General features: G+C 41.6%; 1 protein-coding gene and 1 non-coding gene across 2 annotated transcripts in view; one reads left to right on the plus strand and one right to left on the minus strand.

The window, feature by feature from the left end:
* Window positions 1-27664, minus strand: part of Znf329 (zinc finger protein 329) — an 88195-nt gene that overhangs the window by 49398 nt on the left and 11133 nt on the right. The window lies entirely within an intron of this gene.
* On the plus strand, window positions 6593-6754 carry LOC128095892 (U1 spliceosomal RNA). The gene has a single exon (XR_008213484.1). It is a non-coding gene; the product is annotated as a U1 spliceosomal RNA (small nuclear RNA).

Below are 27664 nucleotides of genomic sequence, written 5' to 3' on the forward strand. Positions count from 1 at the left end.
GATCCATAACACTAAGATGGGCCTCTCCAACAGTGAGGAGCCAGAAGCAGTCAGAGATGGGAAAATTATGAACTACAGGAGAACTTTGGATCAGAAGATGCAACATGCAGCTTGGGAAATATGGTTTGCCTGTGTGTTCTATGTAATAAGCAATTCCAAATTAGAGGCAGAAAAAAACCATTTTATTATTTGGTGGCCTATGGGTAAATTTGGAGAGTTAACTGTTCAGTGGTTTCTGGGATCTCAGCCAGGAAGACAAAGAGTTGAAAATGGAACACCTAGGGCAATTCTGATATAGCTTAGACATGTATGGACTCTGGGCCTTGTGTGTTGTCTTTCAAGATCACACAAGAAAGCAGGGTCAAGTTTGAATCTCCTATCATTGAGCCTGTCAGCTCCCAACATACAGCCTCCCTTTGCCTTCCTCTTCCTGTCTTAACCTTCAAATTTTTAAGGTAAAGGCTGACACAACTGAGGCCCTTCCTACCCAGAGAGAGCTTTCCATAACCTGGCAGGATTCCCTTCAAAAGCTGAAAGAGTCAGATTCCCCTCTCACTGAGTTTGAGCGATGCTTAGAAAACAACAGAAGGTAGTCTCTACCCTACTTTCCAAGGCTGAAGACACTGTGTTGCCAGGCTGGTGCTTCTTCCAGTTAGGTTGAAATTCTGGATCTCTAGATGGCCCCTCTGAAATCCAGTCTTAGAGCTATAAAAAAAAAAAAAAAGACCTCTGGTGACCAATGGCTAGTAGGTGGCTTCAACAAAGACCCTGAACCTGTGGTCACACTCAAATGGCCTCCAACTGACCTGGGGGTTTCCCCAACTTCAGCCTTGGGATGGTAGTGAGATAACAGACATGCAGAGTTTTGAAGAGGAGCTAAAGATTCCCAGTTGGGCCCAAATTCTCAGTCATTAGGCTAACTTGGCAAGGAAGAGAGAGTTCTGAGGCAAAAGTCAGGAGTTCTGTGAAGGTCTTACTTTGTTTCCTATTGCTGTGATAAAACAATACCAAAGGCAACTTGAAGAAGAAACCTCCACCCTGATCATAGTCCATCATTGAGGGAAAGCCAAGGCTGGAAATCAAAGGGCAGGAACCTGGAGGCAGGAACTGAAAAAGAGTGCTGCTTACCGGCTTCTTCCTTGTGGTTTCGTCAGCTACTTTCTTATACAACTCAAGACTTAGTCTTTAATTCTCTTTCTTTGTTGGGTTTTTATGTGGTTTGGGTATCAGGGTAACTGTGATCTTGTAATATGAATTGGGCAATGTTGCTTCTCTTTCTATTTTGTGGAATTATTTGAAGAATATTGGTGTTAACTCTTCTTTGAAAGTCTGTGTTAATATCATGTGGACCTGGGCTTTTGTTGGTGGTGGTGGTGGTGGTAGTGGTGGTGGTAGATTTTCATGACTGCTTCTATTTCACTAGGGGCTATAGGTCTGTGTAAATCACTTATCTTGATTTAACTTTGATAAGTGATATATATTGGGAAAATTATGCACTTTTTTAGATTTTCCAATTTGGTGGAGTACCAGTTTTTAAAGTATGTTCTTATGATTCTCTGGATTTCCTTGATGTCTGCTTTTATGTCCTCTTTTTCATTTCTAATTTTGTTGACTTGGATATTCTTGCTCCTCATTTTAGTTAACTTGGATAAAGGTTTGTCAGCCTTATTTTCTCTTTTGTTTCATTGATTCCTTGTATTTGTTTTGTTTCTATTTTATTGATTTCAGTCCTGAGTTTATTGCCATCTACTCCTCTTGGGTGTAGTCACTTCTTTTTGTTCTAGAGCTTTCAGGTGCACTGTTAAGTTGCTAGTACAAGATTTCTCCAGGGGTTTTCTTTTTCATGTAGGCACTTAGTGCTATAAACTTGCCTCTTAGAACTACCTTCATTGTGTCACATAAGTTTGGGTATACTGTGTATTCATTTTCATTAAATTCTAGAAAGTTTTTAATTTCTTTTTTGGCCCATTTTCATTCAGTAGAGAGTTGTTCGGATCCCATGAGTTTGTAAACCTATTGTTTCTGTTGTTGATATTCAGTTTTAATCCATGGTGGTCAGATAGAATGTAGGGTATTATTATAATTTCCTTGTATCTATTGAGACTTGCTTTGTGAATGACTATGTGTCATCAGTTTTGGAGAAAGTTCCATGAGATGCAAAGAAGTATATTCTTCTGTCTGTGTGAAATGTTCTGTGAATATCTGTTAAGCCCGTTTGATATATAATGTCAGTTAGCTCCCGCATTTCTCTGTTTAGCTTTTGTCTGAATGACCTATCTATTGGTGAGAGTGGGGTATTAAAGTCTCCCACTATCAGTGTGTGAGGATCATCATGTGATTTAAGCTGTAGTGGTGTTTCTTTTAAAAACTTGGGTGCCCCTGTGTTTGGGGGCATAGATGTTAATAACTGAAATGTCCTCTTGGTGGATTTTTCCTTTGATAAGTATATACTGTCATCCCCTATCTCTTCTGATAAGTTTTGGTTTGAAGTCTATTTTGTTAGATATTAAAATGGCTATATGAGCTTGCGTCTTAGGTCCATTTTCCTGGAATGTCTTTTTCAAACCCTTTACCCTGATATGATGTCTATGCTTGATGTTGAGGTCATTTTTCATGGATACAGCAGAAAGATGGATCTTTTTTTTTGTATCCATTCTGTCAGTCTGTGTCTTTTTATTGGGGAATTGAGACCACTGATGCTGAGAAATACCAGTGACCAATGATTGTTGTTGATTCCTGGGTTTTTTTTGGGGGGGGGGGTTGTTTTTGTTTTTGTTTTTCCAGACAGGGTTTCTCTGACTAACACTGGCTGTCCTGGAACTCACTCTGTAGACCAGACTGGCCTCAAACTCAGAGATCAACCTGCCTCTGGATTCCTGTTATTTTTTTTGTTGTTGTTGTTGTTGTTATTGTTGAAGATGGTAGTGGTGGTGTGTGTATTTCCCTTCCTTTGACTTTGCTTGTCTGAGATTATTTATTCTGTGTTTTCATGGGTGTAGTTAACCTCCTTAGGTTGGAGTTTTCCTTCTTTCACTTCTGTAGGGCTGGTTTTGTAGATTGATGTTGTTTAAATATTGCTTTGTCTTGGAAGATATTTTCTCCAACTATGGTGATTGAAGTTTTGCTAGATATAGTACTCTGGGTTGGCATCTGTGGTCTCTTAGAATCTGCAACACGTTTGTTAAGGCCCTTCCAGCTTCTAGAGCCTCCATTGAGAAGTCAGGTGTAATTCTAATAGATCTGCCTTTATATGTTACTTGGTCTTTTTCCTTTGCAGCTTTTAATATTCTTTTTGTTGTTATTGTTCTGTATGTTTAGTGCTTTGATTGTTATATGGTGAGAAATTTTCTTTTATAGTCCAGTCTATTTGGTGTTCTGTATGCTTCTTGTACCTTTGTATATATCTCTTTCTTTAGGTTAGAAATTTTTCCATGATTTTGTTGAAAACATTTTCTGGGCCTTTGACCTGGGTTTCTTTTCCTTCCTCTATTCCTATTATTCTTAGGTTTAGTCTTTTCATAGTGTCCCAGATTTCCTGGATGTTTTGTGCCAGGAGCTTTTTAGATTTAACATTTTGTTTAACTGATGTATTTACTTCTTCTATCATATCTTCAATGCCTGAGATTCTCTCTTCCATATCTCTTATATTCTCCTGGGGAAGCTTACTTCTGGGCTTCCTGTTTGAATTCTTCAAATTTTCATTTCCAGAATTCCCTCAGTTTGGGTTTTCTTTATTGACTCCACATCCATTTTCAGGGTTGGAATAATTTTACTTATTTCCTTACACTGTGTTTTCATAGATTTTTTTAAAGGATTTATTAATTTCCTCTTTAAGGAACTCTATCATCTTCATACAGGAGGTTTTAAGGTCTTTTTTTTATGCTTCAAATGTGTTGTAATATTCAGGGCCTGCTGTGGTAGGATAGCTGTGCTCTAGTGAAGACATATTGCCCTGCCTGTTTTTATTGTGTTTTTACACCACCATCTAGGCACCTAGGATTTGGATGATTATATGTCTAGGAGCTGATTTTTTTTATTTTTCTATGATTTGTTCATTGTTTCTGTTTTCTCTCTGTATTTTTGGAGACTGTGATGGCTGTGTGTTGCCTGTTAGGAAATATTCTTTAGATCTTATAGTTGTGGCCAGTGGGGATTCCAGGTAAAATGTGTTTCTGGGTGCTGAGAGCTGACCCTTAGGAATGGGGATAGGCTAGGTGTCTGAAGGGGATCACAGGAATGGAGGGAGACAGTGAAGAAAGGTCATCCCAGAAGGTCTGTTATAGTGCTGGGGGTGAGAGAGGCACAGAAAGAAAGGGGAAGATCTACTGACAGTCTACCTGCTTTCCTGGCAGGAGTGGTCTCTGTGTTAGCAGGGCATGTCAACCTGTTGGGGGCTGGGATACAGTTGGGGGAGGGAGGCTAGAAATGGATGGTCTGTGGGATCCACAGGAGAAGTGGGTGTCATGAGGAAGAGGAAGGCTGCAGCTAGTGTTCTGTTGCAGACCTAGGGATGAGACTAGGGGATTGGATTTGCAGGGGAGGAGGGAGTGGTGAATGTCCTGCCTGTTTCCCTGGCATCCTTGGCAGGTGTGTTCCCAGTGAATGTCTGCTGGTATTGGAGACTTGGATAATGGGATAAGTCGAGGGAAGGAAAGTTGGGGGAGAAGATCTTTGTGATCCATTGGGGATGCTGTTAGAGAAGAAAGGGAGATTGCAGCAGGTTTTCTGCTACAGAGCTGGGGATGAGACTGGGGCTATTGGATCTAAAGGAGCAAAAAGAGAGGTGTGGCTCCACCATCAGTCTTTTTGTTGCCCTGACAGGTGCAGAACTTGGGTTAGCAGGAGGGACCTACTGGGGTTGGGGGCTAGAACAAAGCAATGAGTGGGGAGGGGGGAAGTTAGAAGGGGAAGATCTCTGGGAGCCACAGGAGATGGGAACAGGAGGGCAGGGGAGGCTGCCACAGGTGTTCTGCGCAGAGCTGGGGTGAGATCATTATTATTATCTCTTAGAAGCCTGTTCTTTTCTAATGAGAGACAGAATTCAGAGATCAAGAGAGGATGGGAGGCGGGTCGAAATGGGAGGAGAAGAGGAAAGGGAAACCATAATCAGGATATATCATGTGACAAAATGATATATTTTCAAAAATAGGGGGGGAAAGGGTACACCAAAATAAATAGGATTTTGAGAAATCTTATGAGTGTTATTGACGTAAGAAATCTTTCTGTCAAGTCTCTGGCCTTATTTGACAACAGGGAACTCATACCAAAGAGAAGCCTGATGAGTGGGATCCAAGTGGGAAACGCTTCAGTTGGAGTTCTCACTTTATTGCTCATCAGAGAATTCATAGGGAAGAGAAATGCCATGACGGGCTTGAGTGAAGAAAGCCACTGGAGCCCTTTACTTATTGGGCACCAGAGAAATCAGTCAGTCAAGAATTACCATGAGAATCACCGTGATGGGATACACAACATGCAGAATTCTCACATCAGAGAACATCGAAGAATGAATTCTCTAATATCGCAGAGACACTCAGTGTCATACAGGTGAGAAATCCTTCGAATGGAGGTCTTACTTCCTTGTTATATACTTACCAAATCCAGTCAGTGAAAAACTACAAGAATTAATATGAAAAAAGTCTCCAGAAGAACATCTAAACTTTTAGATCAACAGAAAATTCCTCACTGAACAGAATTCTATTCATATAATCAATGAAGAAGTACTTTTAAGAAGCACTCTACTCATGTTGAGCACCTATAGAGAACTCATTCTAGAAAAAAAAAACTCTGGGTATTGTTTTTCAATGTCATAGTATGTGGACAATCTTTGATCTTATAACACAGTTATATGAAAAGTAATCAACTCAAATGGTGTTCTTTATTGCACATGGTTCTAAAATGAAAAAAAGGTATTACAAGGGCAAGAGGATGAACAATTTAAACATGGATGTGAAGAAAGTTGTTCCTTGGAATACTATATAATTGATAGAAACACTGAAAGAGTAGATAAATATAAGATCAACTTCTTGGTTACTGAGACACATATCCACTTGGACCAACTTTTCTAGTTGCTACTTTTTTGTTTTCTGAAGGTTCTGAATGACACAATTGTTTTTCAAAAGCATGGTGTATAGGACTGTGCTGCCAGGTTAAAGTAAAATTTACCCATAAATAGGAATCAAACTAGAGCTGGGCACTGGTGGCACACCTCTTTAATCTCAGCACTCAGGAGGGAGAGACAGGAAGATCTCTAAATTCAAGGCCAGCATGGTCTACAGAGAGAGCTCGAGGACAGCCAGGAATACACAGAGAAACCCTGTCTTGAAAAAAACTAAAAAAAGAAAAGAAACAAAGTAGAATGAATAAATGATTTTTTTATATATAAACATTCATGTGATTACTCAACAATGCATTTGGTTTTTTTTGTTTTGGTATGGGTTTTATGTAGTCTTAGATGTCCTGAAACTCTCTATGTAGACCAGGCTATCATAGAAATCAGAAAAATCCACCTGTGTCCTGAGTGCTGGGGGTAAAGGCAGGCACCACCACAACCAGGTCCAAAAATACATTTTTTAAAGCAACAAGTAAGAACTGGGTATTTGCCTGGCAGAGAAGATAACATGATCAGAAAGGAGACTTTCCCAAGATGAGGCTCATTCACTGCACTCAAGATAGCTAACCCCCGCAATTCTCCAAATTTGGGAAACTCGATTGCATAATTTGTGGTCGTAGAGAACTGCATTAGTGTTATCTTCTTTAGAAAAAAGTAGAAGAAGAGTGCTACGGGCCACAGGAATGTATTTTAAGAACTCAGCTGCTTATGGCAAAGCCACTACCTGAAAGGATCAACAAATTCCCTCAAGGAAGCCAAATCTCAGGGAGCATTTGGTGCTATTTGGCTCGTTACATATCAGCTATCTTCTGTTATGAATATCATGTGTGCCTTCATAGTTTTCCCAAGTGATTTTTCCTTAAGAATTGCTAACTGTGTGGACTGATCACTCTTTGGACATATACATTTGAGGTATTTGGAGAACAGCCTCAGGAAAGGCTTCTTTCCCCCAGCCCATCCGTTTCTCCCCTTTTAGCAATGGAATCAGATATCTCCCTTAGCCACATTCAAGGACTAACAGAAACAACAGTCCAAACCACCACATAATAAGTCTCCTGAATTAAAACTTCCTGAATCCCACACAGAGACACCTTAAATAATAACTTCACACAATTTAACTTGGACCCTCCTTTCTTACATCCTTACTAACTTTATAGACCTCTAACCTCTTACCTAACCACTTCTAGGAATGTAGATTGAGCACATAAATTCCCTTTTTGATATACTGATATTAGCTCTCAGTTGACCTCCTCCCTTAACCACTCCATTTTCAGGTTGTAAAAGAAAGCCTGACAGTCACTGCCTGAGGAAAATTCTTACCTGCCTTTGCGACCTTGCAGGAATTCTGGCCTGGTAACCTGACTGGAGGGGGAGGATTGCGATTGTTTGGGATTATAACTGTAAAGCTAGAGACTGAGAGAGGATTAAAGAAATAGACTAAAGAGCTCCATGTGCTGAGATTCTTTTCCCAAAAAGAAATCTCGCTGTTCGTAGTTTCTCTTCTGAGCCCCTGGGAAGTATATTATTAAGGCTGGTCCTTTAATAACATACAAAAGAAGAGGGGCTGGAGAGATGACTCAATGTTTAAAAGAACTGTCTGCTCTTCCAGGGGACCTAAGTTTGACTCCCAGCACCCACATAGCAGCTCACAACCATCTGTTGTAACTCCAATTCCAGGGGATCCAATGCCTTCTTCTGGTCTCTGTGGGCACTGAATACAGGTAGTGTACAGACACACATGCAGGAAAAACATGCATACACATAAATTAATTTTAAAAATCGAAAATAAATGTTTAAAAAGAATTGGAGTGTACCTTAGTTTTAGAGCACTTGCATATAATATGAATAATTCTGGGTTCAATCCATACCATCTCAAGAAATAAAAAAAAAACAAAATTTGGAGAAATCTGGTTTGCCAGTGGTCTAATGTTGAAGGACAAAGAACTAAAAATTGAATACTGTTAAGCCTCTAGAAGTGCTAGTAGACCAAAAAAAAAAAAAAAAAAAAAAAAAAAGTGGTGGCGCACGCCTTTAATCCCAGCACTCGGGAGGCAGAGCCAGGCGGATCTCTATGAGTTCGAGGCCAGCCTGGTCTCCAAAGCAAGTTCCAGGAAAGGCGCAAAGCTACACAGAGAAACCCTGTCTCGAAAAACCAAAAAAAAAAAAAAAAAAAAAAAAAAAAAAAAAAAAAGAAGTGCTAGTAGATTCTGTTATTTATGGGTTCACCAGAGACTTTACCAATGAGGACTCATTAATTGTGGGGATAGGACTCGAAAAAAACCACTGGAAAATTGTTAGGGTGGTACAGAGGGTATGTGTATATAACTTGTAGACACAGAAGTGCCATTTACCCAGAACTTCTTACATAATTCTCACCTCATATGGAGAAAGTGACTAGAAACACAGGAAACCTTCAACCCTTTATTCATGCTTCGTCTAACATGAGTACAAACCAAAGCAAGATCTTTTCCATGGTCATGGCTATGGCACTTCCTGGAAGTTGGAGGTAGGTTATTTTTCTGGCTTCCTAGATCACAGGCTTTTAATTAGGTTTTACTTGTTCCAAGAGGTTAAAGAGAAGCATTCAAAGCCTGGCATGGTGGTGCATGCCTTTAATTCCAGCACCTGAGTGGCAGAAGCAGGTGGATCTCTGAGTTTGAGGCCAGCCTGGTCTACAGAGGGAGTTCCAGGACAGCCAGGGCTACACAGAGAAACCCTGTCTCAGGAGGAGGAGGAAGAGGAAGAGGAGGAAGAGGAGGAGGAGGAGGAAGAGGAGGAGGAGGAGGGAGAGGAGAAGGAGGAGAAAGAGGAAGAGGAGAAAGAAGAAGAGGAAGAGGAGGAGAAGGAAGGAAAAAAGGAAGGAAGGAAGGAAGGAAGGAAGGAAGGAAGGAAGGAAGGAAGGAAGGAAGGAAGGAAGGAAGGAAGGAAGGAAGGAAGGAAGGAAGGGGAGAAGGAGGAGGAGAAGGAGAAGAAGAATTTTCCATGGTTGTCTTAAAAAGTTCTATTTTTGTGTCAATGTCTCCTCCTGAGGGTGGTGCCCATGGTTGATAAGGCATTTTTCTCCATTTATTAGAATTTCTAAGGTCCATGATGGCAAGATTAAGACTTCTCAAAAGAGATCTTTGGTGGTTCGTGCCATTAATTCTAGCACTTTGGGAGGTTAAGACAAGTAGACCTCTTGAGTTTAAGGTCAGCCAGGGATACACACTGAGATCCTGCCTCACAAAAACAAAACTAAAGCAAGGGACTGGTTTGCAGATGGAGAGATATCTTCAGCACATACTGCTTTTCCAGAGGCCCTGAACTCAATTCCCAGCATCCACATCAGACAGCTCAGGTCTAAGGGAATCCCATACTTCTGGCCTCTGCAGTCACCTGCTCTCATGTGCTCATACACACGCAGACACATATAATTTAAAATAATTTTTAATGAAATAAAAAAGATCTTTGGTTTTGTTTATCTTTTTTTAAATATTTTATGCCAGGTGTTGTGGTGCATGCTTTTGATCCCAGCACTCAGGAAACAGACACAGGTGGATCTCTGTGAGTTCAAAGCCAGCCTGGTCTACAAAGTGAGTTCCAGGATAGCCAGGGCTCTTACACAGAAAAATTCTATCTCAAAAAAAATTATTATTTTATGTGTATGAGTGTTTTGTCTGTGCACCACATGCATGCTCTGTGCCCAGAGAGGTGGGAAGAGAGCACTGGATCCTTTGGAACTGGAATTACAGACAGTTGTGAGCCACATGAGTGCTGGGAATTGGCTCCAGGTCATCTGCAAGAGCAACTAGTGTTCTAAACCACTGAGCTACCTACCTCTCTAGCCCCCGGATTTGTAAATCTTTTTTGTTGTTGTTTGGTTGGTTTTTTGAGATGGGGTTTCTCTGTCTAGCGTTGGAGCCTATCCTGAAACTCACTCTGTAGACCAGGCTGGCCTTGAACTCACAAAGATCCGCCTGCCTCTGCCTCCTGAGCGCTGGGATTAAAGTGTGTGCCACCACCGCCCAGCTCCAGTTTTTTAAATTTTAACATCACAATATTTGAATAGATGAAATCTTTAGTGAGGCTGATTATGAGCCAGAAACTGTCTCATGTTTTGGGCTATGCAGAAACACATTCTATCAAAAAAAAAATGGCTCTATATTCCCCATACTGGCTAGATGTCCCTCCCTTTGATGCCTTGAGATTTATCTACACATCATGCTATATTTCCTAAGAAGATTATTCAAAGCTTAATCATAACGTGACATCAAGAAAGATGGAAGGAACACTGTTTTAGGTGCTCGATATCTGGTGCAAAACTACTGGCAGCTATTTTTATCCCCAAGCTACAGTTTTTCCTAAGCAAGAGGCTGCTTACTGCTCAGAAATCACCTGTGGGGGATGCCCAAAAGAGAACTAGAGTAGGGTTGATTCAATGAGTTTGACATGAGATGGAACAGAAACACCCACACTCAAAGAAAGGATAAGAATTGGATCCCATGAAATATATGTAGCAAGGAGACAGTTTCTTACATAACAGTTTATTATACCAACCTCACATAATTTTATCAGCTTTCCTGCACCCAATAGGCCAGAGTGAGAGTAGTGGACAGGGTGGATTAAAGTTAGTATTGTGATGCTGAGGTAAAATTAAAAAGTGATTGGGAGGTTGTCTTAGTTAGTGTTCTATTGCTGTAAAGAAACATCATGATCAAGGCAACTCTTAAAAAAGGGATTAATTGAGAACTTGCTTACAGTTTTAGTTAGCCCATGATCATCATGTCTGGAAGCAGAAAAATATGGTGTTCGAGCAGTAGCTGATAGCTTTACATCCTGATCCAAAGGCAGCAGTCAGAGAGTGAGACACTGGGTCTGGTTTGGGTTTTTGAAACTTCAGATCCCACCTAACCACCCCCAGCAACAAACCTCATCCAACAAGGCCACACCTACTCCAACTCCAACAAAGCCACACCTCTGAATCCTTCCCAAACAGTTCTACTAACTGGAGACCCAAGCATTCAAGCATATGAGCTAATGGTGAACATTTTCATGCATGCCACCAAAATGGAGCAGGAAAGATGGTTCAGTAGTTAAAAGCACTTGCTGCTCTTAGAGAGGAGCCAAGATTGGTTGCCATAACTCACGTACTGGCTAAGAACCACCTATATAACTCCAGCTCATGGGAATTCAATGCCCTCTTCTGGCCTCCTTGGGCATCAAGTGTACTCATAATGTACAATCATACATACACAGAAAATAAAGATAAATATTTTTTATGAATGTACTCATGGGGCAGGAAAGATGACTCAGCAGTTAAGAACATGCATTCTCTTCCAGAGAATTGGAGTTTGATTCACAACAACCACTTATCAGCTCACAACTGTCTGTAATTCAACTTCCAGTGGATCCAAGGACACCATGCACCCACATTGTGTATAGACACACATGCAAACAAAATAGTTATACACATAAAATAAAATTTAAAAACAAAAAAAGAATGTGTTCTTGTTTGCAACACCTGAGGTAAAAGTCTCTGAGGCAAATACTGTTGGATTCAGGAGGTCTACCTGGTACTTCCTTTTGCCATTCCCTCTGGCTCTGTACTTGTCCTGCGAGCTGTCATGTGTGTATTGGGAATCAAACCTGGGTTCTATGAAAAAGCAAGTGCTCTTAAGCACTGAGTCATCTCTCCATTGCAAGAACACATTATTATAAGCTCAACTCACAAGTTAAAAACTAAACATTTTAGTTTTCAATGACAATCACAAAGTCTGGACAGGTCTGAAGCCCTGTGAAAAGCACCAATGTGTGAGAACCAAGTGCCTGAGCATTTGCTTGAGTAAATGAGATGAAAATTTTAAAACTTACTAAATATACTATAATTGGTGACTTTTTTTAATTTATTTAACTTTATTTTATGTGCACTGGTGTGAAGGTGTCAGGATCCCCTGGAACTAGAGTTACAGAAAGTTGTGAGCTGCCATGTGGGTGCTGGGAATTGAACTCTGGTCCTCCGGAAGAACAGCCAGTGCTCTTAATCACTGAGCCATCTCTCCAGCCCCATCAGTGGTGACTTTTAAAAATATATTTTATAATTTTATGTGTATGGGTATTTTGCCTATATGTATGTCTGTGAACCATGTGCATGCAGTGTCCATGGAAGTCAGAGTGTTTTGGATCCCCTGGGACTGGAATTAAGACAGTTGTGAGTCAAAAAAATGTAAAAAAAGATAGTCGTGAGTCATCATGTTGGTGCTGGGAATTGAACCCAGATCCTCTGGAAGAGCAGCCTATACTCTTAACCATTGAGCCCTCTCCTCAGCCCTTCAGTGGTGACTTAAGCCTCCCTTCCTTTTCACAGCAGAACTTTTTACATGGAGGTTAGTGGTGACTATGAGGAATATGGAAACTTCATTAATCACAGAATGATATTTTCTTTTTCTTTTTTTTTTTTTTTTTTTTTTTGGTTTTTCGAGACAGGGTTTCTCTGTGTAGCTTTGGGCCCTTCCTGGATCTTGCTCTGTAGACCAGGTTGGCCTCGAACTCATAAAGATCCGCCTGCCTCTGCCTCCCGAGTACTGGGATTAAAGGCGTGCGCCACCACTGCCCAGCTACAGGATGATCTTAAGTGAACATTAAGTGAGGCCTTTGAGAGGCATTCAGTATGTGGAGAATGTATGGCAGCCCATTTTGAGAGCTCACATCTTGTACATAAGGAAGTGACCCTGGAGTGGCTTCATCTGGGTATAAGCAGAGCTTTTATATCTTTCCCATGGCTATTCAGACTGGGAAGAATCCACAGTCATGTAATCAATGTGAGAAATCTTTCAGCTATCATTGTAAGCTTGTTGTATACCAAAGAATACACAATGGGATGAAGGGAGCCCTATGAGTATACTTGGTTTTGGAAATCTTTCAGCCAGAGCTATGACCTACATCAGAGGACTCATACTGGAGAGAAGTTCTATTAATGCAATTAGTGTGGGAAATCCTTCATCCAGATTTCTACACTTACTAAGAATCCGTTAACTCACAGGAGAAAAACAGGATAATAGTTATGGCTGAGGGAAACACTTTAGATAGAACTCTATCATTATTTATCAGAGAGTTCATACTACAAAAAACTGTGTAAGTGTGCTCACTGTAGAAAGTCCTTCAGGGCTGAAGAGATTAAGAACACAGTCTGCCTTTCCAGAGGACCTGAATTCAAGTCTCAGTTTCCACATGGCAGCTCACAACCATCTGAAACTCCAGTCCCAGGGGATCAGATGCCCTCATCTGGCTTCTGAGGGCATGAGAGACACACATGGTCATAGACATGCATATAAGTAAAGCAACCACACATATAAAAGTTAAGAAAAAAGTTCGCCAAAGTTCTGGCTTCATTGCATATCAAATGACACACAGAAAGAAGCAATGTGAGTGTAAACAATACAAAAAGTCCTTCATGTGAAGCACTCAACTAATTAGGAATTTGTGAATTCATACAAGGAAGAAGTAAGCTTTAAAATGCACTCATTAAGCCAGGCAGTGGTGGCACACGCCTATAATCCCAGAAGTAGGGAGGCAGAGGCAGGTTGATCTCTGTGAGTTTGAGGCCACTCTAGTCTACAGAATGAGTTCCAGGACAGTTGAGGCTACACAGAGAAACAACCTTGTCTTGAAAAAAAAATAAACTCACTCTGTCAAAGCCTTCACAGGGAGCTCTTACTTTATTGAACATGAGAGAACTCACACTAGAGAAAAACTACTGGAATGTACTTAGTGTGAAAAAAACCTGTTAGGTGTTTTCACCTTCTTTCCAATAAAGAACTCATTTTAATGAAAACCATATAATACTATGACTATGGGAAATTCTGCATCAACCTCAGCTTGTTGAACGTAATTGGACACATACTGGAGTAAATCATTATGGGTGCAGTCATTATAGGAAGGCGTTTTTGTTCTTTTTGTTTTTGTTTTTCAAGACAGGATTTCTTTGAATATGAGTGTAACTAATACAAAAAGTCCTTCATTTGAAGCATTCAACTCATTAGGAATTTGTGAATTCATACAAGCAAGAATTCAGTCTTAAAAATGCACTCATTAAGCCAGGCAGTTTCTTTCTGTAGCCTTAGCTGTTCTGTAGACCAGGCTGGCCTCTCAATCAGATATCTGCCTACTTCTGCCTCCCAAGTTCTAGGATTAAAGATATACCACTACCACTCAACTGTGGGAAGATGTCCAATCAGGGGTTTCCTCTCATTGTTGCTGTGGGATGTTCTGTATGGCAAATGTGTTGCTGATTAGTCAATAAATAAAACACTGATTGGCCATTGGCTAGGCAGGAAGTGTAGGCGGGACAAGGAGGAGAATAAAGCTGGGAAGTGGAAGGCTGAGTCAGAGAGACACTGCAGGCGCCATGATGACAAACAGCATGTGAAGATGCCGGTAAGCCACGAGCCATGTGGCAAGGTATAGATTAATGGAAATGGATTAATTTAAGCTGTAAGAACAGTTAGCAAGAAGCCTGCCACAGCCATACAGTTTGTAACCAATATAAGTCTCTGTGTTTACTTGGTCGGGTTTGAGCAGCTGTGGGACTGGCAGGTGAGAGAGATTTGTCCTGACTGTGGGCCAGGCAGGAAAACTTAAGCTACACATTGTTCTTTGAAGGACATACATGAGAAAGAAGACTTATTAGCGTAACATGTATGTTAAAGCCTTCAGTCCATGGTCATGCCACATTGAGCACCAGACAATATATACTGGAGGAAAACCCTATTAATATATGACTGTGGGAAAGACTTCAGCAATAGTCATCATTGATAAACATGTAAGGATGCACACTTCAGAGAAACTATGAATGTAACAATCATGGAAAGGCTTTTATTTAACAGTGTCAAGTTACAAGGCATAAGAGAATTCATACTAAAGAAAACTCTTAACAATGTAAAAAATTAGGCAAAACTTTCAGTTGTAATACATCCCTTAGTCAACATGAGAAAATTAATGAATAATAAACTATGATTAATCAAGATGAAGGACTTCATTATTATAACCTATGCTAGAAATGGGATAGCTAGGGTTTCACTCTCAGAGTACAATAACCACATATTACAAATACCTGGAATGGCTTTGCTGACTCCCTGTGGGAGTCCTTAGTTTTTTGGAGGAGGAAATGGGGGTGGTTGGGTTGGGGGAAAGCTAGGGGAAGCAGGAGGAGGGAAGAGAGGGGGATCTGTGGTTGGTATATCAAATGAATAAAAATTTTCTTAATAAAGAAAAAAATAAATACCTGGAATGTATGTTGAATCCATATTACTACCAAGCTCATGCTTCATACCACTTTATAGGAACCGCTATCAGAAAAACTCAGAATCTTCAGTTTTACAAGCAGTAAAAGTGATCTGAGAAGCTATAAATAGCATCCCTAAGAAAGGCTTTCACTAAGAACTGACAGAGTTAGGACAATCATTATGGAGCTGTAGCCTTCAGTTAATGTTTTTATTCAGCTGACAAACTAAATCAGAAATTATGGTAGGATGGTAGATATTTTTATATAGACAACAGAACACTCAAACTAACAAGACCCCTGTGTGGGGAAGTTGCTGCCCAGTGATGAAATACATAGCTATTTTTAATATAACCCACTAATTTAATCAAAAATTGAGAGTCTGGGGAGATGATTTAGCCTGAAAAGTGTTTGTCTGGTTTTGATCTTCAGAACCCATGTTTTGTTTTATTTGTTTTAAAGAAGGTAAATGGGGTGGTGTATGTTGGTAACATCAGTGATGGAGAGGTAGAGAGACAGATCCCTGAGGATTACTTCCAAGCCAGGCCAATGACAGATTCTGTTTCAAAAAAGGAGGGAATGGAAAGGTCTGGAGAGATGGCTCAGTGGGGTGAGTAAGCACTTGCTGCACAAGTGTGAGGAGCAGATTTCGGGTCCCCAGAACCCACCTAAGTGCCTGGTGGGCATGGTGGCCTTTCTGTAATTCCACCCTAAGAAGGTGGAGAGAAGTGATCCCCAAAGGAAGCTAATCAGTGAAACTAGGTATTCTGGTCAGTTCTGGGTTTGACTGAGGAACCCTGCCTCATTGAATAAAGTGGAAATGAGATCATGGGTAATTCCTAACATCAACCTTGGGCCACAGATGCACATGCATCCATTTCCAAGTGTGCCCCACACATCACACACACACACACACACACACACACACACACACACACACACACACACACACACACATGCCCATGCCTATGCCTATGCAATCATGCACACCCATGTACACATCACACACACGTGAAAATGGGAGGGAAAAAAGCTATCAGCATGTTAGGAATGACACCCGAGTTTATCCTCTGGCCTCCACATGTACATAGCCTCAATTAGGTTGACAGTTACTAAGGAAGTAAGCAATTGCTTGAATCAGTAGGGAAGAAAGGATTGCTTTCTGTATAACAATAAAGCATTTTTCCCTGGTGGTACACTTTATTATTTAGGCAATGATAACAAGTTATTTCAAATGCTATTTTCTGGTCAGCTCATCATTGTTACCAAATACCTGAGAAAATAACTCAAAGGAAACAAGTGTCGGTCTCAGAGTATGTCATCTGTGGTTAGTTAGCTTCATTGGTATGCATGAGGCCTCTGCCTACCAAGTGCTAGGATCAAAGGCCTGTGCCACCACTGCCTGGCAATCCATGACACTGTTGCTACCAGTTCATAACATACCATGCTGGCTAGTTTTCTATCAACTTGACACAAGCTAAAGTCATCAGAGGAGAGAGCCTCAGTAGAGAAAATGCCTCCAGTAGGCAAGCCCATAGAGACTTCAATTAGTGATTGATGTGGGAGGGTCCAGTCCATTGTGGCTGTAGTCATGGATTCATAAGAAAGCAGGCTGAGCAAGCCAAAGGAAACAAGCCAGGAAGCAGTACTCCTCCGTTGCCTCTGCATCAGCTCTTGCCTTGCTTGAATTCCTGCCATCACTGCTTTTGATGATGGAACTGAGGGTGAAATAAGGCCTTTCCTCCTCAAGTTGCTTTTGGTCATGGTGTTTCATCACAGCAATAGTAACTCTAACTAAAACACATATATTTTCTATTTTTAAATTACATATTTTTGTCTTTCTTTTATGTATGTGTATATATGTGTGTGTGTGTGTGTGTGTGTGTGTGTGTGTGTGTGTGTGTGTGTGTGTGTGTGTAAGTGCAGTGAGCATAAGGAGGTTCCAGGACAACTCTCTCCTGCTACCTTGTATGATCTATGTATCAAACTCAGGTCATCAGGCCTGCCTTCTAGCACCTTTACCCACTGACCATCTTGCCACACCACTCTATATTTTTTAGAGCAGTGATAAAGGCCTAAACTAAGGCAATTATGATTAAAATAATGAAAAAATAGGGGTTATCTCAGGGGCCAAGTATACACTGTTAATCCCAGCATTCATGAAGCAGAGGCAGGAGGATCTTTGTTAGTTCAAAGCCAACCTGGTCTACATAGAGAATTCCATGACAGTCAGGGCTGTTGCGGAATATTTGTTTAACTAGGCAAAGATGTGTTACATTTGTTTATGCTGCATTTGTTGAACTATATAAAGATGTGTTGCATTTACGTTAATCAAATAAAATTAATCTGGGCTCAGAGAGGTGGAGTTAGCAACTAGTTGACAGGAAGTAGGAGGGAGGGACTTAGAATGGGTTTTTCAGTTGGTGCAGTGTGGAAGGAGAGAGGGTTCCAGGGATGCCAGCAAAGAGAGAAAGTTAGCCACTTGCTACTCTAACTCTCTGAGCTCGTAGATTTTCACCCTAGCCTATGATTTTGAATTTTATTAGAATGACAGAGATTTAGTTAAAGCTACCTTTAGCAGCAGCAACACAGTCATCATCTGGGGAAACAGAATTCCCCCCAGGCTACAGCCTGAGCAGCTGGGCTGCTAGTAGTTTAAAGTGCAGCCACTGTGATGAAGGTAAAACAGCACTTTGGCACCCAGTGTGGGGCACCATATATAATGAGTCTTTCTCTGTCTTACCAGTCAGCTCCCAAATAATGACATGGAGACTTAATTATGAAAGCTTGGCCTTAGCCTAGGCTTGTCCCACTAGTTCTTATAACTTAAATGAACCCATTTATATTAAACTATGGTTTGCCTCATGGCTTTTTACCTTTCTTTCATTCTGTATGTCCGACTCCCTCCATGTCTCATGCACCTCAATTACCTCCTCCTACTTCCTCTCTGTGTGCCTAGAAGTACTGCCTATACCTCCTGCCTAGCTATTAGCCATTCAGCTCTTTACTAAATCAATCACAATAGTATCTTCACATAGTGTACAGACATCCCACAACACAGGGCTACATAGAGATAATCCTGTTTCAAAAGCAAATACTTTCAGGTGGTGAAGTTTTACACAACTGTTTCATTTTTCTGATGCTTCAAAATATCCTCAAAGTAATTTATGGGGGCTGGATGCGAGTGTTACAGCTCTGGAGAGTGGAACCACAATAAGACAGCTCAGCTCCGGAGGGAAAGGTATCCTGACTTGTCAGGAAGCCAGGCTACACCTAGAGCCACAATAGGACAGCTCAGCTCTGGAAGGAGAGGTATCCTGACTTGTTGGGAAGTCAGGAGATACCGGAAGCTGGGGTGCAATGGGGGATGGTCTCCCCGCAGTATATAGCAATCTTGCTCCTCTCCTAGAGAGTGCGGTTACAACCGACCTTTGCTCAACTCCCCTACCTTAAGGATGTTTTCTAGCAGAGTTCTGCTTCTTCTTCTCTCTGGCCCAATATGTTGCCTTTTCTGCTACACTCTGCTAAAGGAAATACTCCTGCAGAAATACAGCAATCTCCTCTGGCTCTGGAGAAAAGTTGTTACTTTTTTTCTGCTCAGCCTTGCTCAGCCCCCCAAGGGACATCTCGGCAAGGTACTTCTGTTCTGTGCCACCAAATGAAGATCTTCACCCAAGACTCTTTTGAGAAAGAGATTTAGCCAGGCAGTGATGGTGTATGCCTTTAATCCCAGCACTCGGGAGGCAGAGGCAGGCGGATCTCTGTGAGTTCACACCAGCTTGGTCTACAGAGTGAGATCCAGGAAAGTCTCCAAAGCTACAGAGAAACCCTGTCTTGGAGGGAGGGGGAAAGAGAGAGAGAGAGAGAGAGAGAGAGAGAGAGAGAGAGAGAGAGAGAGAGAGAGAGAGAGAGAGAGATTTGGAAAGGAGTAGTACGGGAGTGTGGCTGCCTCTGCTGGGGTAGGAAAGCACAGCCCGCAACCTAATAGGCAGAGGGGCTTTTATATAGGGATTCTTAGGGGTAGAGTTTTCCCAGGGAGAAGATTTTCTGCTGAAGGATTGGTTAGTTTAGTTGGTCCGGGGCAGAGATGGCTCTGATTTCAGTGCCAAACTGTATTTCTTTCACTGGCCCTTTTTAGTTTTTTGGCTCTATTTTCAGGGCTAAGGCATATTTCTTTCACTGGATCTGGGTCTAGGGCTAACGTGCATTTCTTTGGCTCTGCCTTCAGAGTCAGGGTGTTTTTCTTTGGTTCTAGGTTCGGGGCTAAAGTCTTTCTTTCACTGGCTCAGGTATCAGATCCATGGTGTGTTTCTTTCACTGGCTCTGGGGTTAGGGTCAGGGTGCTCAGAGATTGGTTGGTTTCATTGGTCAGTTGGTCAGGGGCAGAGATGGCTCTGATTTCAGGGCCAAACTGTTCTTCTTTCACTGGTCCTTTTTAGCCTTTTGGCTCTAATTTTAGGGCCAGGGCACATTTCTTTCACTGGCTCTGATTCTAGTGACAAAGTGTGTTTCTTTGTCACTGGTTTCAGGGTCATGGTATGTTCTGGGTTTTGGGTTCAGGACTAAAATGTTTCTTTCACTGGCTCAGGTCTCAAATCCAGGGTGGGTTTCTCTCACTAGCTCTGGTTCAGGGCCAGGATGGGTTTCTTTCACTAGCTCTGGTAGGTTTCTTTAGCTGGCCCCTTTTTCCCTACACTGGAGAGATGGTTATCCATTCAGAGCACTTGTTACTCTTGTAGAGGACCCAGATTCAGTTCCCAGGTCCCATCTAGTGGTTCCCAATCATCCATAACTCCACAGTCTAGGGCATCCAGCACCTTCTTCTGACCTCCACAGGCATCACACACACACATAGTGCACACACATGCAGACAAAACACATACAGAAAATAAAAGAAATCTTTAAAATTTTAAAGAAGTAACTTATAGCATCTATAATGTCTTACCCGCCTACTAATGGAGTCAGGAGTATCTACTGGGTGGTTCTTACAGATTTTCATGGAGTTTGGTTAGAAGCAGTGAAAGAAAGACAGATTCCTGTGAGGGTTTCAGTCTCCAAAATGATACACTCCCTGGCTGGCAGTTGATGTTGGCTGCCAGCTGGGAGCTCAATCATACTGTATGACTCCAAATTATTTGAGCATGGTAGGTGGGTTTCAGAAGGAAGGATGTCCCAATAACAAATATTTTAGAAGACCCCCGTAAAATCTGCAAAGTGCGTTATAACACAGAGTCAGAAATCACAAATCAGTACTTCTGCCAGATTTTGTTAATGGAACAGTCGGGGAAATCTGAGTCAATGGATGGGGAAATAAAGTCCACATCAGTGAGCAATGGCAATTTTGGGCAATACTTAGATTTATCATAGAGCTTTAGCAACTGGATCAAAAGTAATAAAGAAGGGGAACTTTAGGGTCTGAGGTTCAAAAACAGTATGTGTGGGAGAATTCCCACTGGGCTACACCTGGCCTGGCTCCAGAGTGCTAGCACCTAGCCTTAATCCATCTTTTGTTTCTTCTCGAATATTATTATGGCCCAGTCTTAATAATCTTCTTCCTAGGGGCCCAGAAGAGAAGCTACAAATAGCAAGAATTTTTTTTTTCGGGAAGTGAATCTAAGCACACCGAGCTCTTTCGTCCGTCTACTTTATTCCTCTGGAATAAAATTCTATCTACACAACTTCAGTTCTGTTCTCATGCCTACCTCCTTTCTTGTCTGATTTCTCTCTATAATTATCTGCTGTCCCCTCTAAGAGCTACGTTAATTCTCTCATCTTAGTTCTGCCCCATCTTGGTCTTTCTCATCTCGTTCTTCCCCATCTGGCTCTTCTCATTTTCCATCTCATTCTTCTAGTTCTCCATCTAGTTCTCTAGTCAAAATCCTCCCTCAGTCTCTGAGGTTTACAATTCTACACCCAGGCAATAGCAGTGGTCTAGCTAAAGCAAGGTCACCAGGCTTGAATTCTTGCAATGTCGTAAAGGCAGACAAGAGATTTCCTCAGGCAGTGACCATCAGGCTTTCTTTTACAACCCAAAAGGGGAGTGGTAAAAGAGGAGGTCAACTAAGAGCTAAAATTGGTTACTATATCAGAAAAAGGTAAAAAGATAGTATAAATCTCAGTAAGGTTATATAAGAAAGGAGGGTCTGAGCTTAATTTACCTTAATTCAGGAGATCGTTTGGCCTTGGATGCTTGATAGGTATTTCAGATAAAATACACTGTTATGAGTTCTTGGAAGCATACATAATATACACGGATATCATTGTAGGAATCGGCTAATATATATACAAAAGCTAAAATATCGCCAAGACTTCTTAAGTCACGGTTTGACCTTTGGAAAAGTCCTTGACCTTTCCAAGTAGTAGCTTTTGTGATAGTAGCTGAATGCCATTACATTTTCCTATGGCTTGCAGCAGTTAGTTACCTTTTGTTTCTCTTGTCACCCTATGTGAACCTTGTCTGAGAGTCTCCCAAGGATACAAAAGTCTACGCAAAACTTAGTTCAGGAAACCTGAAAAACTGTGGTATCTGATGAATTGAGTAATTTGCACTTGGCATTGTATTTTTGGAAGCTTCATTCAGGTTTTTTTGAACATATGGAAATCAACTGGCTAAAGTGTAAATATGAGGAAAAACAAAAATGCCCTGGATGAAGGGAAAGTGCTTCAGTTCTTAAGAGACTGGATCCCCTGCAGCCACAAAAGGCTAGATTCATTCTTCTTTTTTTTTTTTTTGTTTTTTGTTTTTTCGAGACAGAGTTTCTCTGTGTAGCTTTGGAGCCTGACCTGGAACTCACTCTGTAGCCCAAGCTGGCCTCGAACTCACAGAGATCCGCCTGCCTCTGCCTCGAGTGCTGGGATTATAGGTGTGTGCCACCACCGCCTGGCCTAGAATCATTCTTAAGGTGCCTCTGAGTCTTCATTCAGTGGACACACATGAACCCACACACCCACACCGTGACAATTATGTGTGTTTTTCTGATGGGTTTGGACTCAGGAACATGAAGGTGAAGCTGCAGAATTAAAAATATTTGTCAGGATCAGAGAAAATATAGTACGTAGCTCAACTTAAGCCTCACACAAATATGTACACCTTACTAGACCATTTAACCGCTGGCTATTCATTATCATCTCTGTCTGGGGCACCTTCTTCCCAAGTTTCATCACCATGGCTTCCTGTCTGATCTCCTGCAGGCATCCTCTTGTGTATTACATCCTCAGACAGTGAGGATGACCTAAATGGGTTTTAAAAGCAAAGGTGTGGAGAGGCATGGTGGGCCACACCTGGCATCTCAGCAATCTGCAGATGGAGACACAAGGATCAGCCACACAGCAAGCTGCAGGCCAATGTAGTTGTCATCAGGGTCCCCTAGAGAAAGAGAACTGATAGAATAAATCTATATATAAATGGGATTCATTAGAGTGACTTACAGGTTATGATCCAACTACTCCAACAACGGCTGTTTCCAAATAGAAGTCCAAGAATCCAGTAGTTGTTCAGTCCATGAGGTTGGATGTTTCAGCTGGTCTTCAATATGCCAGAATTCCAAAGAAGTAGGCTCTAATGCCAGTGAAGGGATGAAGAGTGAGGGCAAGTAGGCAAAGAGCAAGCTTCTTTCTTCCTTGTCCTTTACGCAGGCTGCCAGCAAGAGGTGTGGCCAGATAAAGGTGGATCTTCCCACCTCAAAAGATCTGGATTTAGGGTGGGTCTCCACGCTTCTAATGCTTAATCAAGACAAGTCTCTCACAGGTGTACCCAGTCACTTGGGTTTTAGCTCATTCCGGATGTAGTCAAGTTGACAATCAAAAATAGTCATCACAGCCAGCCTGGGCTACATGAGACCCTATCTCAAAATAAGTAAAATAATATAAAAGAGGGACAGATGAATCTCTTGATGGATAGAGGTGTGTGCTGCCAAGCCTGACAACCTGAATTTGATTCCCAGGACCTACACAGTAGGAGAGAACCAACGACTGTGGATTGTCCTCTGACCTCCATATATGTAGACACACACACACACATACAAACAAAATAAAAGGTAATAAAAATACCTGAAAATAAAAGGTGGAAATTAAAACACCACAGCTACCATTTTGTTTTGTTGTTTATTTTTCGAAACAGGGTTTCTCTGTGTGTAGCCCTGGCAGTCACGGAACTAGCTCTGTAGACCAACCACGCTGGCCTCAAACTCAGAGATCTGCCTGCCTCCCTCTGCCTCCCGAGTGCTGGGACTAAAGGCATGCACCACTACTGCCCAGCATAGCTACCATATTTCAATAGCACAACAAAATTGTAAGTCAATAATTAGAGGAAAGCTCTATCTGAATATTCTAGACAGCTGTTTAGTCAAAGAAGAGGTTCAAAAGGAAACTCCCTAGAATTGGAGAGATGAGATTTCTCAGTGGTAAAGAGTGAGCATTGCTCTTCCAGGGGACCCAAGTTCAGTTCCCAGAACCTGTGAGGCACTTCACAACCGCCTCTAACTCCAGCTCTAAGGGATCTGACATCTTGGCCCCCACAAGCACCTACCTGCATACATGTGCACATACCTATACACATTATTAAAAGTAATAAAAAAAATACTCTTTAGTAAAGACAACTCAGCCAGGTATGGTAGCACAGTCCTTTAATCCCAGAACTCAGGATGCAGAGAAAGGCCTGCCTGCTCTACATAGTAAGTTCCCAGCCAGCAAGCATTACATAAGAAGACTCTCATCTCAAAAAAGGAAACTCCCTGAATGACTTAAAACAACATTCCATACCAAACAACAAGCACTAAATTATTATCAAGACTCCTGATGCGTCTGCTCTGGTTACTACATCTCTCTTCCAACCACCACTGGAGAACTGCACTGTGCTGTGAGAATATGAGAGGAAAAGAAAAAGCAGACTGAAATGCAAAGGAAGCTGAAAGGACTCCAAATTAACCAATTTTTCCTGACAATATTCCAGTCTACTTGAGCCAGCAACATCCTCTCATAATTACTGTCTTTTCCACCGAATACCTTCTTCTTTGCCCATGTTTCTGTTGCTGTGTGTCTTAGTTCAGGGTTCCATTGCTGTGAAGACCATGACCACAGCAACTCTTACAAAGAAAACATTTAACTGAGGTGGTGGCTTGCAGTTTCAAAGGCTCAGTCCATTATGATCATGAAGGGGAGCATGGCGGTGTGCAGGCAGACATGGTGCTGGAGCTGACAGTGCTACATCTTGCAGGCAACAGAAAGTCAACTGTCACACTGAGGGAAGCTTGAGAAAGAGACCTCAAAGCCCGTCCCCATGGTGACACACTTCCTCCTACAAGACCACGCCTCCTAATAGTGCAACTCTTTTTTGGGGGCCATTTTCTTTCAAACCACCATACTATGATAAAACACCATGACCAAAAGCAATTTAAAGGGAAGGCAATTTATTTTGCCCTGTAATTTCAGAGGGATAAGAGTCCATGATGGTGGAGCAGAGGCATGTGAACAAGGGGTAAGCTTCGCCACTGGAGCTGGAAGCTGAATGCTCACGTACTTAATCACAAGGACAAAGCAGAGTCAGCTAGAAGTGATGCAAGTCTGTAAACTCTTACAGCTTGCCCTCTGTAGGAGACATGGAGGTCCTTGTGCTCACAGATAAGTACTAGAGGAACCAGGAATGTTAAACACACAGGGCTGTTCCTTCAAAGGAAGGGCTGCATAACCTTGCCTTGATGTTAGAAGAGCATCTGGCCCTTTCCATTGATTAGTTCTTAGATCTTTCTATTTAACATATACTTTAGGCTGTATCTCTGTTAGGGCAAAATGCTTTTGTACAACAGAAGAAACATCCTTTAAAGCGGGGGGGAAAAAACTTAAAGTTAGCTCTTCCTGAGACTTAGAGGCTGGCCCCCAGCTCCCATCTTGCTCCGGACTTCCCTTTTGGAAAACTGGTGAGTGCCCTTCCTTGCCCCGGACCCCATCCCTGGGCACCAGCCACTCCAGGGAAGACCTGCCCAACTTGGCCCCAGGTTCTGGCCACCGGGCAGGTTCCCTGCTGCCCCACCGGGAAGGATCCCCTTCTCCAAGACCCCTGGCAGACCCTGCAGTCTCCGCGCCCTGCCCCCACTCCCATCCGCCTGAGCCCCAAGCCTCTTCCTGAGACTTAGAGGCCGGCCCCAGCTCCCATCTTGCTCCGGACTTCCCTTTTGGAACACTGGTCTGGCTGAACCAAGTGTGCGGATAAGGCCAGTAACGAAGCACAAGGAGATGGGCAGACGTCAAGGCAGAAACATATACAACAAAATGAATAGCAATACAGCATCACCAGGCCCTAGCCCTCCTCCAACACCTAGACCTGAACATCAGAAATTGGAAGAAGCAGAAGAAAACAGCCTTATGAATGACATCATGAAGAAGCTAGAGGCTTGTGTAGAGGAAAAGACAAAAAAATGTGAAGAACGCTGTAAACAACTAGAGGAAAGGGCAAACAAATTAGAAGAAATCAATAAAGTCCTGGAAGAAAACAATAAAATACTGAGAGAAAATCAAGAAAAATCAATGAAACAAATGAAGGAAACAGTCCAAGACCTGAAAAGGGAAATAGAAAAAATGAAGAAGACACAAACAGAGGGAATGCTGGAAATAGAAAATCTGAGAAAACGATTGGGAACTTCAGATGCAAGTATAATCAACAGAATGCAAGAGATGGAAGAGAGGATCTCTAGCGTTGAAGATACAGTAGAAGAAATACATTCATCAGTCAAAGAAAACACTAAAGCCAACAAAGTCATGAACCAAAATGTCCAAGAAATTTGGGACACCATGAAAAGACCAAACCTAAGAATAATAGGGGTCGAAGAAGGAGAAGAATACCAACTCAAGGGCACAGAAAATATATTCAACAAGATCATAGAAGAAAACTTTCCCAACTTAAAGAAGGAAATGCCTATGAAGATACAAGAAGCTTATAGAACACCAAACAGACTAGACCCCCAAAAAAAGTCCCCTCGCCACATAATAGTTAAACAACTAAACGTACAGAATAAAGAAAGAATATTAAGAGCAGCAAAGGAAAAAGGCCAAGTGACATATAAAGGCAAACCCATCAGAATAACACCCGATTTCTCAATGGAGACTTTGAAAGCCAGAAGAACCTGGACAGATGTAATGCAGACACTAAGAGACCATGGATGTCAGCCTAGACTAATATACCCAGCAAAACTTTCAATCACCATAGATGGAGTGAACAAGACATTCCATGACAAAGCCAGATTTAAACAATACTTATCCACAAACCCAGCCCTACAGAAAGCACTAGAAGGAAAATTCCAACCTAAGGAAGTCAGATACACCCTCGAAAACACAGGCAACAGATAAAGCCACAGCAGTAAACCCCAACGTATAGAAGTACCCACACATCACCACCAAAAAATAACAGGAATGAACAATCACTGGTCATTAATTTCCCTCAATATCAATGGACTTAATTCACCTATAAAAAGACATAGGCTTACAGAATGGATACGAAAGCAGGACCCATCTTTCTGCTGCATACAAGAAACACATCTCAAATTCGAAGATAGACACTACCTAAAAATAAAAGGCTGGGAAAAGACTTTCCAATCAAACGGTCTTAAGAAACAAGCAGGTGTAGCCATCCTGATATCCAGCAAAATAGACTTCAAACTAAAATCAATCAAAAGAGATCAAGAAGGGCATTACATACTCATCGCAGGAAAGATCCACCAAGATGAAGTCTCAATTCTGAATATTTATGCCCCAAACACAAGGGCACCCACATATGTTAAAGAAACATTACTAAAGCTTAAATCACATATAAAACCCCACACATTAATAGTGGGAGACCTCAACACCCCACTTTCACCACTGGACAGATCTCCCAAATTGAAACTTAACAGAGAAATAAAGGACTTAACTGAGGTCATGACTCAAATGGACTTAATCGATATCTACAGAACATTCCATCCTAACAAAAAAGAATATACCTTCTTCTCAGCACCCCATGGAACCTTCTCTAAAATTGACCACATACTTGGCCACAAAACAAATCTAAACAGATACAAAAGAATTGGAATAACCTCCTGTGTTCTATCAGACCACCATGGTCTAAAGTTGGATTTCAACAACAACAAAAACTACAGAAAACCTGCAATCTCATGGAAACTGAATAATACCCAACTGAATCACCAATGGGTTAAGGAAGAAATAAAGAAAGAAATTAAAGACTTCCTAGAGATCAATGAAAATGAAGACACCACATATCCAAATTTATGGGACACTATGAAAGCAGTACTAAGAGGGAAATTCATAGCACT

The sequence above is a fragment of the Peromyscus californicus genome, unplaced genomic scaffold (assembly GCF_007827085.1).
Source record: "Peromyscus californicus insignis strain IS unplaced genomic scaffold, ASM782708v3 Scaffold_4__1_contigs__length_199733344, whole genome shotgun sequence".
Lineage (NCBI taxonomy): Eukaryota > Metazoa > Chordata > Mammalia > Rodentia > Cricetidae > Peromyscus > Peromyscus californicus.